This window comes from Tetrao urogallus (genome assembly GCF_951394365.1).
Source record: "Tetrao urogallus genome assembly, chromosome: 1".
Classification (NCBI taxonomy): Eukaryota; Metazoa; Chordata; class Aves; order Galliformes; family Phasianidae; genus Tetrao; species Tetrao urogallus.
The window spans coordinates 92744501-92759116 of record NC_136813.1 but is presented as its reverse complement, the minus strand read 5'-3'; positions in this window follow the sequence as shown (position 1 = coordinate 92759116).

Sequence of the window (14616 nt, the reverse complement as noted above, 5' to 3'; positions counted from 1 at the left end):
CAGGCAGACTGTGACCTAGTTGCCATTACAGAAGCATGGTGGGATTGATCTCACAACTGGAGTGCTGTAATGGATGGCTGTAAGCTCTTCAGAAAGGACAGGTGTGTAATCAATAAGTATACAGATGTATAATTGACAAGTATACAGAGAAGTTAGGCTGGTCTTTAGAGAGCATATAGCTGGAAGGATTATCACATTAGGAAGGGATAACCAGAAACAAATGGAAAAGCTTACCCATGTCCTGGGCTCACAGAAAAAGACTCCAAGAAAAGCAATCTCCAGATAGAAATCCTTTCTTGCTGGCAGTCAACCCTTAAATGGGGTCTAGGAGAGGTGTTGCCAGGTTCCATCCCTTCTGGTCACACAGCTGAATTGCCTTTACCTGTGCTCCCACAGCTGACTCATTGCTTACCTCAAGTGATCAATCAGAGGTTCAGGCCATGATTCAATAGTTCTCATACACTCTATCCCCTCATAGCATGAACTAAAGGGTGACTCTTCCCTGATACAGAAATCTGACACATTGCAATGCTTATACAATTTTCCCATCACGATGTATGTTGACACAATTTTAAGATGAGTGATGATTGGTGAAGGTTCGTGTTCTTTCATGGGCCATTGCTCAATGATATTGCTGGAGACATGTAGTCGTGAGGTGCAGGTCCATCCTACACTCCATCAGTCCCATGTAAACCATTACCAGGTGTCATACATAAACTGATAGCAACACTGGAATGCTTTGATGCCATTTCATTCCTTCTGGTGACCCTAGAGGCTTGAAGATTCATGCAGCTCCCACAGTTGACTCATTGCTTGCCACAGGTGATGAATTAGAGGTTCAGGCTGTGATTCAGTAGTTCCCATACAACAGGCAAAGAAGGAGGAGTGGTAGTGTGGCTCTTTGTGTTATAGAGTGCTTTGATGTTCTTGAGCTTGGGCTAGAAATGATAAGGTTGAGTCTCTATGGGTAGGGATCAGGGAGGGCCAACAAAGCAGACATCCTGGTGGGGCTCTTTTTCTATAGTGTATGGAAGATAACTTTCTGACGCAGCTGGTAAGAGAGCCTACCAGGGAAGGTACCCTGCTAGACCTGCTGTTCATAGAGAAGGGCTGGTGGAGAATTGTCTTGGGCAGAGTGACCACGAAGTGGTAGAGTTCTCGATTCTTAGTGAAGAAGAGTCAGGTTGGGGGGCAGCAAAACTGCTACCTTGGACATCTAGAGGGTAGACTTTGAACTGTTCAGAGTGCTGGTGGGGAGAGTTCCTTGGGATTCAGCCCTGAAGGGCAAAGGGATCCAGGAGGGCTGGTCGCTCCTCAAGAAGGAAGTCTTAAAGGTTCAGGAGCAGGCTATTCCCCTATGCCACAGGATGAGCTGGTGAGAAAAAAGACCAGTGTGGATGAAGAGGGAGCTTTTCCTGAGGCTCCAGGAGAAAAAGAGAATCTTCCTGTGGAAGAAGGGACAGGCAACTCAAGGAGAGTACAAAGAAGTTGTTAGGAAGTGCAGGGAGGAAAATTAAAAGACAAAAGCCCAGCTTGAACTCAACCTGGCCATTGGAATAACAGAGAGCAAAAAAAATTTTTTTACAAATATTTTAACAGTAACAGAAGGGCTAAGGAGAGTCTTCATGCCTTACTGGATGCAGTTACCACTGAGGACGAGCCTTCTTTACATCTGCCTTCTATATCTTGATCTGGAAGTCTCAGATGGGGAGCAGAATAAACCCTCCGTGATTCAGGTGGAAACAGGGACCTACTGCTTCCACCTGGACTGTGACAAGTCCATAGGGCTAGATGGGATCCACATGAGGGTGCTGAAAAAGCTGGTGGAGGTGATAAGCCAAGTTGCTTTCCACTATCTATCAGAGAAGTCCCAGAGGGTTGGGGGCTTGCCAATGTATTTCCATCTACAAGAAAGAAAGAGGATCCGGGGAACTACAGGCCTGTCAGCTTGACCTTGGTGCCAGGAGGGGTTATGGAGCAGATCATCTTGAGGGAGATCACACGGCATGTGTGGGACCAAGGGAGCAGGCCTAGCCAGCATGGGTTCATAAAAGGCAGCTCCTTGACCAACCTGATCTCCTTCTATGAACCACTGACCCATCTGGTGGATGAGGGAAAGGCTGTTGACATAATCTATCTAAACTTCATCAAAGCCTTTGACACTGTCTTGCACAGTAGTCTCCTGGAGAAGCTGGCAGCCCCTGGCTTGAATAGACACAGTCTTTCCTGGGTAACGAACTTCCTGGAGGGCCAGGCCAGGAGAATGGTGGTAAATGGAGTCACATCCAGCTGGTTACTGATCATGAGTGGGGTTCCCCAGGGGGCAAAATCCCCTGTTCATCTAGGGGTCAATACTGGGGCCTTATTCGATATCTTTATTGATGATTTGGATGAGGGGATGGAGTGCACCCTCAGTAAGTTTGCATGTGACACCAAGGTGGGAGGAAGTGTTGATCTGCCTGGGGGTAGGAAGGCCCTACAGAGGGATCTGGATCGTTGGGCAGAGGCCACTGGGATGAAGTTTAACAAGATCAAGTGCCGGGTCCTGCACTTTGTCTGCAACAACCTCAGGCAACACTACAGGCTTGGGACAGAGTGACTGGAAGACTGTGTGAAGGAAATGGACTTGGGGGTCATCAGTCAGCTGTTGCTCCACTGAAAGTAAGCCAGCAGTATGCCCAGGTGGCTAAGAGGGCCAATGTCATCCTAGCTTGTATCAGAAACAATGTTGCCAGCAGAAGCAGAGGGGTGATCATCCCTCTGTACTCAGCCCTGGTGAGGACACATCTTGAGTACTGTGTCCAGTTTTGGGCCCCTCGCTACACGAAAGACATTGAGGCCTTGGAGTATTTCCAGAGAAGGGCGACAAAGCTGGTGTGCGGTCTGAAGCACAAGTCTTACTAAGAGTGGCTGAGGGAGATGGGATTATTTAGTCTGGAGAGGAAAAGGCTCAGGGGAGACCTTATTGCTCTCTACTTCCCTCTGAAGAAAGATTGTGGTGAGGTGGGAGTCGCCCTCTTCTCCCATGTAACTAACAATAAGATGAGAGGATATAGCCTCAAATACTTCTTCTCAGAGAGAGTGGTCAGGTGTTGGAAAGGGCTGCCTAGGGAGGTGGTGGAGTCACCATCCATGGATGTGTTCAAGGAATGTTTAGATGCTGTACTGAGGGATGTGTTTTAGTGGGAAATATTGGTGATGAGTGGACGATTGGCCTGGAAGATCTTAGAGGTCTTTTCCAATCTTGGTGTTTCTATGATCTTGTATGTGATCAGCAGGTTGAGGGAAGTTATCCTTCCCCTGCTGCTCTACCCTGGTGAGGTCACGTTTAGATTACTGTGTCCAGTTCTGGGCTCTCCAATTCAAAAAAGACAGGGATCTCCTGGAAGGATTCCAGTGGAGGGCTACAAAGATGATTAAGGGCCTGGAGCATCTCTTGTATGAGGAAAGGCTGACTAACCTGGGTCTGTTCAGCCTGAGGAGAAGACTGCGGGGGAATCTGATAAACCTTTAGAAGTAGGGAGATAGGAGGCAAATGGATGAGGCCAGGCTCTTCTTGGTGGTGTATAGTGATAGGACAAGGAGTAATGGCCTAAAACTTGAACATGGGAAGTTTTGTACTAACATGCAGAAGAACTTTTTAATGGTAAGGGTGACAGAGCACTGGAGCAGGTTGCCCAGAGAAGCTGCAGAGCCTCCTTCTGTGGGGATATTCAAGACCCATCTGGCTGGGTCTGGATGCCTACTAGTGCGAGCTATTGTAGGGTGCTTGCTTTAGCAATGGGGTTGGACTCTATGGTCTCTTGAGGTCCAACCCTGCAATTCTGTGATTAACTACTGCTCCTGGTGCAAATGCCTGAGATTATTGCCATGCAATTGCTTTCAAAAATTAACTAAATAAACAAACAAAACAAAAACACTGAAACCAAACCACACTGGGGGGCTGTTTGCTTGAGGATACTGTGCCACTGGATGAGAATACAAGGATGACAGATGCACTGCTGCTGCCCTGCCAGCCATAGTCCTTGTCTAACCTATAGTGGACAAACTGCACATATCTGCCCAGAACATGATGCTCTCTTCAGTCAGCAAATGGCCCTCCTTTGCTCAGTAGCCTCCACTCTCCTCTGGCAGTGGAGTGAGAAACTATTGCGCCACTTTACAGTTCTGTTCCTGCAATTCTCCCTCATTATCCTGTCATCCTCCTCCCTCCTTGCCCCAAATGTGGAGGTGTTTTATAACGTTGACTACCCGTGGCAGTTCATAGTAAGCCTTATGAAAGGCTTTGCAAGAAAAGACATGCAGCAATGTTCCCTGTCTGCTCCAGGCAATTGTACCAGCAGCGCGCAGCAGGGGCTCTGGTTCCCTGTGACAGTGCTGTAACTGCATACACAGCTGCCTACCTTTGGGAGCACATCAAATTTCTAAGGGATGAGCAAAAAGAGTAACTGGGTCCTGTTGTGAGTACTGCAAAGACTTTACAGCAGTGGCATCTTGGTAAATTCCCTACCATGCATGCTTAAGGCACAGGCTATTGGAGGCAGGGTGTACCAGTTCTCTCTACAGAGGTAGCCTGTAAAGCTAAGGTGGCATTTTTGTTTCTTTGCCTCCCATTTTTTTTGCATGCAGTTGCTTCATTCCAGTGTTACACTAATGAGACCTTTTTTTTTTTTTTTTTTTTTTTTTCCCAGGGTTTTATATTATCAACACTGTAAAAGCCATAGAAGACAAAAGAATTGAAACCCAGGGGAGGTCAGGCTGTATGTATAAGCAGGCAAAAGCAGGAGATGGCTGCATGGTCACAGTGCCCAGCATAGTGGGAAGTGGGGAGAAAGTGCAGGGTGAAAGAGAGTGGAGTACAGCCCAACTTAACCTTTACACTCCTCCTCCCAGAAAAGCTCAGAGGAAAATTACTGGGTTAAATCATAGGATTTAGCTATAGGATTTCAAAATGAGCTTTTCTGTAATGATCAAGTATTATTTTCTCCAGATAGAGAAAATAGTTCAACAGTCCAGCAAGCCTTTTTCCGTACTTATTTCTGGCTTGCATGGTTGTGTCTGAGCCTGCAGCTCCAGTATCCTTGCTGATGGACCAACCAGTGCCTCCTTGGGTGGCAGGAAAGGGAGAAAAGTTTGAGAGACTAGTAAGGAATTAATTTTCCATAGGCCTCTTGAGCAATTGCCTGCTATTCCTTCCCTGAGGCTTATAGCTTCCACATCTTTTCTTGGAACCAGAAAGCTCCATTGATTGGTCCACCTAGAAGAGAGTTAGCTCCTAGCTGTTGCATAGTATCTGCAAGTGTAGCATCCTACTGGCTTTGGGTAGCACCAGCAAAATGACTTGTAGCTGACAGAAAGCCCAAGATATTTCCTTTGTACTGTTTCAAATCTACCTTACTCCTTTTCACTACAAATCCAACTAGAACATACACATCCTAGCTGGGATTTGAATGCCACAGTACTTTAGCAATGGTGTAGTAGCAGAAGCCACGGCCTGAAGCAGTGATTGAGCACATGGTGGGAAGGCAGGGCCAACCTAGGGGAGCTCAGGTGCATGCAGTGCACCTGAGACACTGGAAGGGGTGGAGCCTTTCACCCCTTTCCAGACCTCATTTAAGGGCTGGCTGTGGAAATGAAGGGATCTTATGTGGACATCCCTGTGTACCTGAGGCCTTCCAAAGATAAGCAGCCCTTTTCCTTCAGTTTTGCATCCGTGGTTGCTGCATTTCAGCTTTTTCTCATTTGCTGTAGCCAAAACCTTTGCTACCTTGCTATTATCGTGGTACTTTCCATCCAATCATATACAGGTATAAAACAGGTATTCCCATGTCTGAAAGATTCTTTAGTGTGAGAAAGCACCTGTAGGTAAAAAAGGAGCAAGAAGCATGCAACAAGAGTATAAGTCAGGGTGAGTATAGCTGGTCATGTCATACAGGTAAGTGATGAGAAAAAGGGGGGCAAACAAAGAAAGTAGGTCCTTCTCATACCTTATATTTGGAGATTGGTTCATTTCATAGAGTCAGAATCAATAAGATTGGAAAAAACCTCTAAGATCACCTAGTTCAACCTGTCTTCCTATCACCAATATTGCCCATTAAACCACATGTCTAAGCTTTAGCCCCATCTGCAGTGGGGTTCAGCAGTTGGTCCCCAACCTTCAGTGTTAGCAAATGGTGCTTGTACCTCCCAGAGTTCTGATCACCGATGAAGACATTGAAGTGCATACATCTAAGTCAGAATTTCTTCTTCGTCAGCTCTGCAGTGTTATTCTTCTGTTTTGGTTCTTTCTCCTGCTCCAGAATTGCTATCATTTGAATTCTCATATTCATTTTCTAGTGCATCTAGAGCAAGAGAGAACAGCAGCAAAATGACCCTGCCAGTGATCTCTGCTGTCAGCCTACTTTGAAATATTACTACCCCAATGTTCCTCCAGCACTGGCTGGCTGTGGAGAGCCCCTGGGGGCACTGGGCTTAACAGCGTAATTAACGAGCTTCTGAGGTGGGCCAGTGCTGCTCAAACTCCCAGGAGTGCAAATGCTGTCTTTACCTCTCATACTTTCTGCAGTCACAGGGAAGGTTTTGGGGTTTTTTTCCGTACTTATTTGGAAGGTTATTTGTAACGTGACAAATGCCCTGCTGAATTGGATTAATGGACTATCTTGGCTGCCCAGCATCTTAGCTCTGACAGAGCCAGCAGGAGATGCCATTTGCAGAGTGCATGTGAGCCCAGCTACCAGTGGCAGTCCTTCCTCTTCACACTCCCCATGTTTCCAGGCACTGTGTTTGGGCTGTAAGAGCCTATGTCCTCATCGGGTCCATTTGGTATTTATCTATGGACCTGTTATTGATGAATTTGTCTAGCCCCTTTGTGGATACGGAGAGTGTCTCCAGGAACTCCTAAGGCAGTGAGTGAGGCTGGCTGCTTGTGGTGTAGACAAGCACTTGCTTTTGCCTGTCTGGGGCTAATGACCCATGGGATTCAGCGGGTGCCCTTGAGCTCCAGCTGTGAACAAGGTGGTGGATATAGCAGTCTGTGATGGCTTTGAAAGCCCTCACATACCTCACCCCAAGGCTTCTCCTAAAGTAGCTTCCTTTCCTTTTACCGAGTGGTTGATGAGCTTCTACATGACTTTTAAAGGTCCCTTCCAATTCTAAGGATGGAATGATTCTACATTCCATATGAGGGAAAGATTGCTGGCTTGTTAGCATTAGGAGGAGAGTATATAGCTAATGTATGTGTAAATACATTTTTAAGAGGTTAAAAATAGAATTGTGATATGCTGACAGTGGTGCATGTTACATTTATTTTTTGTCTGTCTCTTTACTGAAGCTTCCAAAAGTTGTCATATGCAACCATTTCTGCTTTCATAGCTTCAGTATTAATGTTGATTTGAGGTGTGTTAATCTGAAGTGTTTCAAAGAACAAGGCAGCAGAATGTATATGCCTTAGACAGACTTCCTTTTCCAGCTGTGTTTTGGTCTGCTTTGCCCCATGGGTCTTTCTCCACACACCTATACAGCACGCACTGGTTGATGTGTACTGCTTAACAGCAGGCAAAATCATATGTAATACTCAACATTGTTGTGGGTAATCAGCTAGCTGAGGTGTCCAGGGAACTGCCATTTAATCTCAGTGGTTTATTCTCTGCTTCCGTTTCTCTTCACAGAGAGAATTGGAGTTGTCATAGAATTACTTGAGTTGAAAGGGACATTTGAAGTCCATCTACTTCGATTCTCCTGCAGTGAACATTAACGCCTACAGCTAGATCAGGTTACTAGAGCCCTGTCCAGCCTGACCTTGAGTGTTTGCAGGGATGGGGCATCCACCACTCTCTGGGCAACCTGTTCCAGTACTTCACCACCCTTATTGTAAAAACCCTTATTCTTATATCCAGTCTAAATCTTCTCCCTTTTAGTTTGAAACCATTTCTTCTTGACTTATCTTAACAGACCTTGCTGAAGAGTCTGTCCCCCCCCTTTAGATACTGAAAGGCTGCTCTTAGATCTGCCTGAAGCCTTCTCCAGGCTGAACAACCCCAGCTCTCTCAATCTGTCCTCATAGGGGAGGTGTTCAATCCCTTGGATCATTTTTCTGGCCCTCTTCTGAATACGTTCCAGCAGGTCTACGTTTTTCCTGTACTGAGAGGTGCAGTACTCCAAGTGAGGTCTCATCAGCACAGAGTAGAGGGGCAGGATCACCTCCCTTGCCCTGCTGGCTATGTAGGCAAGCTCAGGATATGGTTGGCTTTCTGGGCTGTGAGGGCACATTGCTGGCTCATGTCTAGCTTTGCTATCCATCAATACCCCCAGCTCCTTTTCTGCAGGGCTGTGCCCTATCTGTATGTCTCCCAGCTTGTACTGATAGTGGGGATTGCCATGACCTAGGTGCAGCACCTTGTGCTAGGCTTTGTTGAACATCATGAGATTTATCTGGGCCCTCTGCTAAAGCTTGTCTAGGTCTCCCTGGTTCCCTGGGAAGAAGGAAGACTCTTACTAGCACTTCAAGCAGCAGACTGGTAGTCAGCTTGAGCACTAAGTCTTTGTTTCTCCTGCCCCTTCCTCCCACTCTAGCGTCGTAATCTTTTTTGCACATATTCTACAAAAACTGGCAATTCTTTTTCTGTATTTCTAAAACACAGCTATTATTTAGTTGTGATATAATTATTTCTGAGGGACCCAGGGCCTGTGATGCTCTATGCCTGCAGACAGCTGGTGCAGAGACGGTTGATTGCCTGGGAAAGCTTGGGATCTAATCTCCACTGCAGTGGGGGTTCAAGTCCAGCTTTGCTGATGCATCCCTGGAAGCTCTGTCTCATTGCCCACAGGGTGCACATAGGACAGCCAACCTCCTAATTTGTACCCTGAACCTTGTGTGCTACAATTTCTCCTCCAGTGTGATAAGCAGCACCCACATGCCATCTGTCTAATTGGTAGTCTGTAGGCGTAAAAGTAAAGGTGGTGTTTCACAGTCAGAATGGAAAAGAAGAAAATGTTGCTGTCTTGCACCAGTAAATGTTTATTGTCAGGTGAAGCTTTCTGAGACAGTCATCAGAAGCTTTAAAAATGTCCTCGCTCTCCAGGTATTTTGAGAAAAAGACTATAAATTGGTGCCTGTAGGAATTCCTGCTTTTTTCTTTTTCTTCCTTTGTCCTATCACAGCAGACCCTGCTTAACAGTCTGTCCCCTTCTTTCTTGTAGCCCTTCTAGAACTAGACTCTTCTGCCATTAAGTTTACCAGATGGGGTTCTTTTTGGCTGGGAAAGGCATAGTACGTTTATTCTTGTTTTACAGAGTTTCTGTGCTAGCTACTTTGCTCTAATTTGTTACTCTTGCTCCCAGTTCTGAACTAGAAGCTCTGCTGTAGAACTAGTGTAGATTTAACAGCCTTCATTATTCTGTTTCATCTTACCTCATTTTAGAGGTAGCTGTGGGCTACACCTACACAGACTGGGTCTGTAAGACCCACAATGATCAGTGGAGAGACAGAACAGAAGCAGATGCCCTTCACTGTAGACAAAAGTAAGCGAGAGGAATACAGAGGCTGGACAGTGATAATTGTTTCAGGCCAAAGTTATAGCTCCCCAGCTAGTATCTTTATCATTTGTGCAGCTATGAGAAGTTTTATAACAAATACAGCCCTTTATCCTACCTCAATAGCTGTCTTCTCTCTCATTTCTGCAGCCGAATGTATAAATTTGGGATTGAGATGACTCCTTTACTTGACTCCACTGACCTCTCTTGACAAAAATGCATATTGTAAAGCATTAAAGCAGTGACAGACTGCTTGGCCTAGACTCACATGGCTGGAATGGAAATAAGAAGACCTAATCCAACTTCGGCTTTTTAGTGGTGTGCCTGGTAAATTCAGAGATCGGCTCAGCATTCTTGTTAGATGGGGAATGTAGTTTTCATGAGCAGTCCAAAGGGTAAAAAAAAAATCTGTTTTTTCAGGCAAAACCAAATCTATATTCCTGCTGAGCTGGCTTTTGTTTGAACGTGTGTTTTACTTGTTCCATCCAGAAGACAGGAACAGCTGAGGTATCCCTTGGCATTACAAGAATAGTGCTAACATTTCTTGCAGAGTGGGAAGGAGGGGTGGAAAGGGAGGGGAGGAGAAAGCAAGAATGACTGATTGTGCCTCACACCTGAAAAAGAAATTGTATTGACTTCAGTGTTTTCATTAAGAACTGTAATGTGGGTGTTTGAAAAAGGAAAAAAAACCCAAGAGCCTCCATTTGTCCTACTGGTGTGTTTGTTTCTCAGAGATTTGTTGTATTCGAGATAGTCTTGCCTGCTTCAAACTGGATAATGTCTAACTGGCAAGACTTGCATGGAGAAATGCCCAGGGGCAGTAGCTCCTCTGATCCCAGGGAGGAGATCCCAAAAAAAGGTGACACAAGATGCCGGTCTTCACTCAAAATCGATGGTCTTGACTGTAGTCCATCCCACACAAAAGCTGGATGTTGACTGGGCACCCCAAGGATGACATGTTCCCACAAGTCTCCAGACCCTGGTCAGTCTCAGTACAGTGCTTACCTGAGAGGAAATCCGACCTGTCCTCATCCTTAGTGAGCACACAGTCCAGGATGATTGATGTCAGATTTCCGCCTACCATCACAACAGGTTTAGCTTCCACCTTTGGCCACTTGCAAGTCACACTGCCTGAACATGGTGGAGGAGGACAGTAAGTCCAGCCTTGTGCCACTCAGGAAGGATAGAAATAGAGGTTTTCTGGCAGTAAGATTCAAAAGAGAGATGATGTGTACACAAAATGATGTAAGCAGTGACACATTAACAGCAGATGGACCAAGGGACAGCGTGATGCTTTCAGGAAGGGGCTTCAGGGAGGGGAGGCAGGGTTTGGTGGGGTCACTTGGCTTCTGAAAGTGTCAGACCGTGTGTGCAGTTGGGTTGTTTAGCCCTGAGGCTGGATTGTAGACACTGAAATAAACACCTTGAACTTGATTTGCAGTAAGAACACAAGATGCCTCAGGACCAAATGCTTTGATCAGCAGATTCACACTTATTACACTGCATTGATTGCTAAGGTAGGCTGAGCCAGATGTCTCACCAGCTTTCTGTTCATCAAAAGCAGAAGCATGAAGTTTCCTATGCATCGCAGGACTCATTTCCTTCAGAACAGCTTTTATATTCCATGGTTCCCCTCCTTTCTTTTCCAGTTGCTTGAACAGCTCTGTTTAATTCAAACCTGGAAAAGCTTGCATTGCTTTAGTAATACTGAGACCCGTGTGCTCCCAGCTGCTGCCAGCATGGCTCCTTGTCATTCACTCAGGCTCTTTACTGCTTGTGCTGGGCTGAGCATTCTCAAACTGAAAGAGGTACAAAATGAAAAATGTGAAGTGTTTACAGAGACAACACATTGCCTGCTTTTGCAGTAATCAAAACCTCTGCTTATAGATAAGGAAAGGCTAACAGTGCTCGCTGAAGTCCAATCATTTACTATTGAAGAAGCACCAATTTTAGACCAGCTAGTTTCCATCAGAACAGGGAAGAATAAAGGACATTTTGGGAGAGTTTATAGCTTATGCTGTCTACAGCCAAGTCGGAAAAAAGTAATCAAAGCAGAAGTCTAAATAAACCCAAGGTTTTGTGTGTTGTAAATGGAACTGGAGTTTGTTCTTGAGTGTGTAATAGTCTGCATCACTGCAAAAACAAAGAAGATATTATGCAGTAGCAAGATCTTGAGGACTTTATTGTGCACATTTACAAAGTAGTTTAGTCAAAAGCATATGGAGCCGTTTAAAATGCCATTCAGCTAAGACTGGCTTGCCTACACAGTGCATATATTTAGTATTTATTATAATTATAGGTTCATAGGGATGCATCTACAAGTGTGTACTCTTAATATAGTTGACTGTGTAATCAAGGCTTATTTTTATTATGGACTTCCGAATTTCCTGAGTTGTGTATTTCAATTAATTTCAAATCATCAATGGAAAAGTCTATGGTAATGAGAATCTTGTGCGTTTTATAAAGCCACAGAGCTGTAGACCTCAAACAGCTCCCAGTTATTTCAAAATAGAAATAATAGGCAGCATTTTCTGTCTTCCTTCTCAACCAGCAGAAGAAATTGTTTGATTATATTTCTGTCTGTGCATACTTGTGGGCTACGAAAGAGAATTTACCGGGGTTGAATTGAATCTTCATGCTTGCTTCTGAGTCTAACTCCCTGACACTTGGTATCTTTCCTGCATATAGGTATAACATTTTCAACGTGTGCATTTTAGTCATGCTAACTTACCAATATTACAAACATTAACTAGATTTGCTTTCACGAGAATGCTGTAGAACCACAGAATCACAGAGTCATGAAGGTTGGAAAACACCTCTCAGATCCCCCAGTCCAACTGTCAACCCACCCCCCCCCACGCGCACTGCCCACATCCCTCAGTGCCACATCCACAAGGCTCCTGAACACCTTCAGGGATGGTGACTGCACCACCTCCCTGGGCAGCCTGTGCCTCATCACTCTTGCTGAGAAGAAATGGTTCCTGACATCCAGCCTGAACCTCCCCTGGCACAACTTGAGGCCATTCCCTCTTGTCCTATCACTGTTACCTGGGAGAAGAGGCTGACTGCCACCTCACCACAACCTCCATTCAGGTAGTTATAGAGAGCAATGAGGTTTACCCTGAGCTTCCTCTTCTCCAGACTGAAAATTCCCAGCTCGTCCAGTCTCCATCAGACTTATTCTCCAGACCCCTCACAGCTTTGCTGCTCTTCTCTGGACACTCTCCAGGGCCTCAGTGTGTTGTAGTGAGGGACCCAAAACTGAAAACAGTATTTGAGGTGTGGTCTCACCAGTGCCGAGTAACAGAGGATGATTACCTCCCTGGTTCTGCTGACGAGGAAGGTTTTTGGTATTTTTCGTCTATTTTAATGTCAAGTTTATAATCCCAAGCGAGCAATGCCATCTTTTGCTCTATCAGATTCAGTAGCATTAGGAATTTCACTGGGGCTGGTGATGGACTGGAGCTCTCAATATCCTGCTTCCACCGCAGCATCACAGTCCATGTGACTGCAGCTGAGAGCTGAGAGATGCGAGTTTATCTTCAAGATTCTTAAACTAGGAGGCAGATAAGAATGCATAATAAATTGAAATCTCAGGACCTTGCACTGCTCAAGCACATGTTTGGAATGCATAGGACTGCTAATGCTGCAGAATGCTCCTTCTTTCAACTAAACATGGCACATCTTTCACACATGGCTATCAAAGCTGTATGCCAGGGCTCCTGGTTTTAAGCAGATCAATAGAAGAGTGATGCACATAAAAGCTGTTTTTTAATGTGCTTGGCTCCTGAGTCTCTGATGAAGTCTGAAAGTCAGGATAATGAGTGGAAAGCCCTCCAGAGCAAGCCAGAAAGAAAAATGAGGATGTGGGTGTTTATTCCCTATCCTCAGGGGTTCAGAGCTCTGACTCTGCCTCGTCTTTCTGGAAGGCAATAAATCATCCCCAGAAAGTAGGTTTGTATGCTTCCTTCTGCCAGAAATTGTGCAAGATTTACTCTTTTGCTCATAAAATAGAGCTGAAGTGGTGGTTTTGCTCCTTGTTTATTTTATGGGAGAGATTTTTGACATAGAACACCACATCTACCCAAATCTGGATGAAAAACCCAACCCCAAATTCATGACTGCCTTACAGCAACCTTCTTAGACTCTTTTTCATTCCTTCCACCCTCGTATAACTGGATGCTATCAGATGACATATGCTATCCTCCTCCTAGTGAGGAACATCCATCTCACTGCACAGGCCAGGATTAAAGTGTCTGAAACCACTCCAGGTGAGAACTCAAGCCCTCTCGTGCCGCACATGCTGAGAAAGGCCTTTGTCACAGGGCTTATCACTAGAAAATATAAACTACAGTGAGGCAAAATCTTAATTTGCTGAAGTTGTGAATAGTTGTATCTCTTATTTACAATACAGTGAATGGATGCCAGCCAGTACATGGGCACGGGGCTGAGCTTACACTTCAGGGAAGACAGCACAAAAGGTCCCAGCTTCTTTAGCATATCTGCCTGCAGCATGGCTCGGATGCGCCTGCTTTCATTGCTTCTTTATCACTCTGCTATCCCAAGGGCAGTGGTGAAACCAGTGCTGCTGTCCTACAGTGGGGGTGACACGGATTTGCTGAAGAGCAATGGGTGTGAGCAGGTCAACAGGGTGCAGCTAGAGGCAGCAGGGTGGGTGAGCTGGGTCTGGCAGCTCACTGTCCCTGAGCCTGTTCACCTCACTGCACTCTGAGGCTCAGCACATGTAGGCCCTTCTGTTTCAACGCTGTGTGTAACACTATAATGTGATGGGAAACACAGCAATGACAGCAGGGCAGCAGAGTCCCAGGCTGCAGCAAGTGAGGATAAGCCCAAATACAGCAGCTATGGAAGAAGAAACAAAGGAAAAAAGCTGCTTCCCTTTGGGAAGCCTTAGGTACGCAGGGATCTCAAGATGAGATACCCTCACCTCCACTGCCTGTCCTTAAATGAGGTGCACTGCTTGCACCTGAGCTCCCCAGGGTTGGCCCTGCCTTCCCACCAGGTGCTCAATCAGCGCTTCAGGTCTTGACTTTGCATTTCTGCTACATTGTGACAAGTGAATCA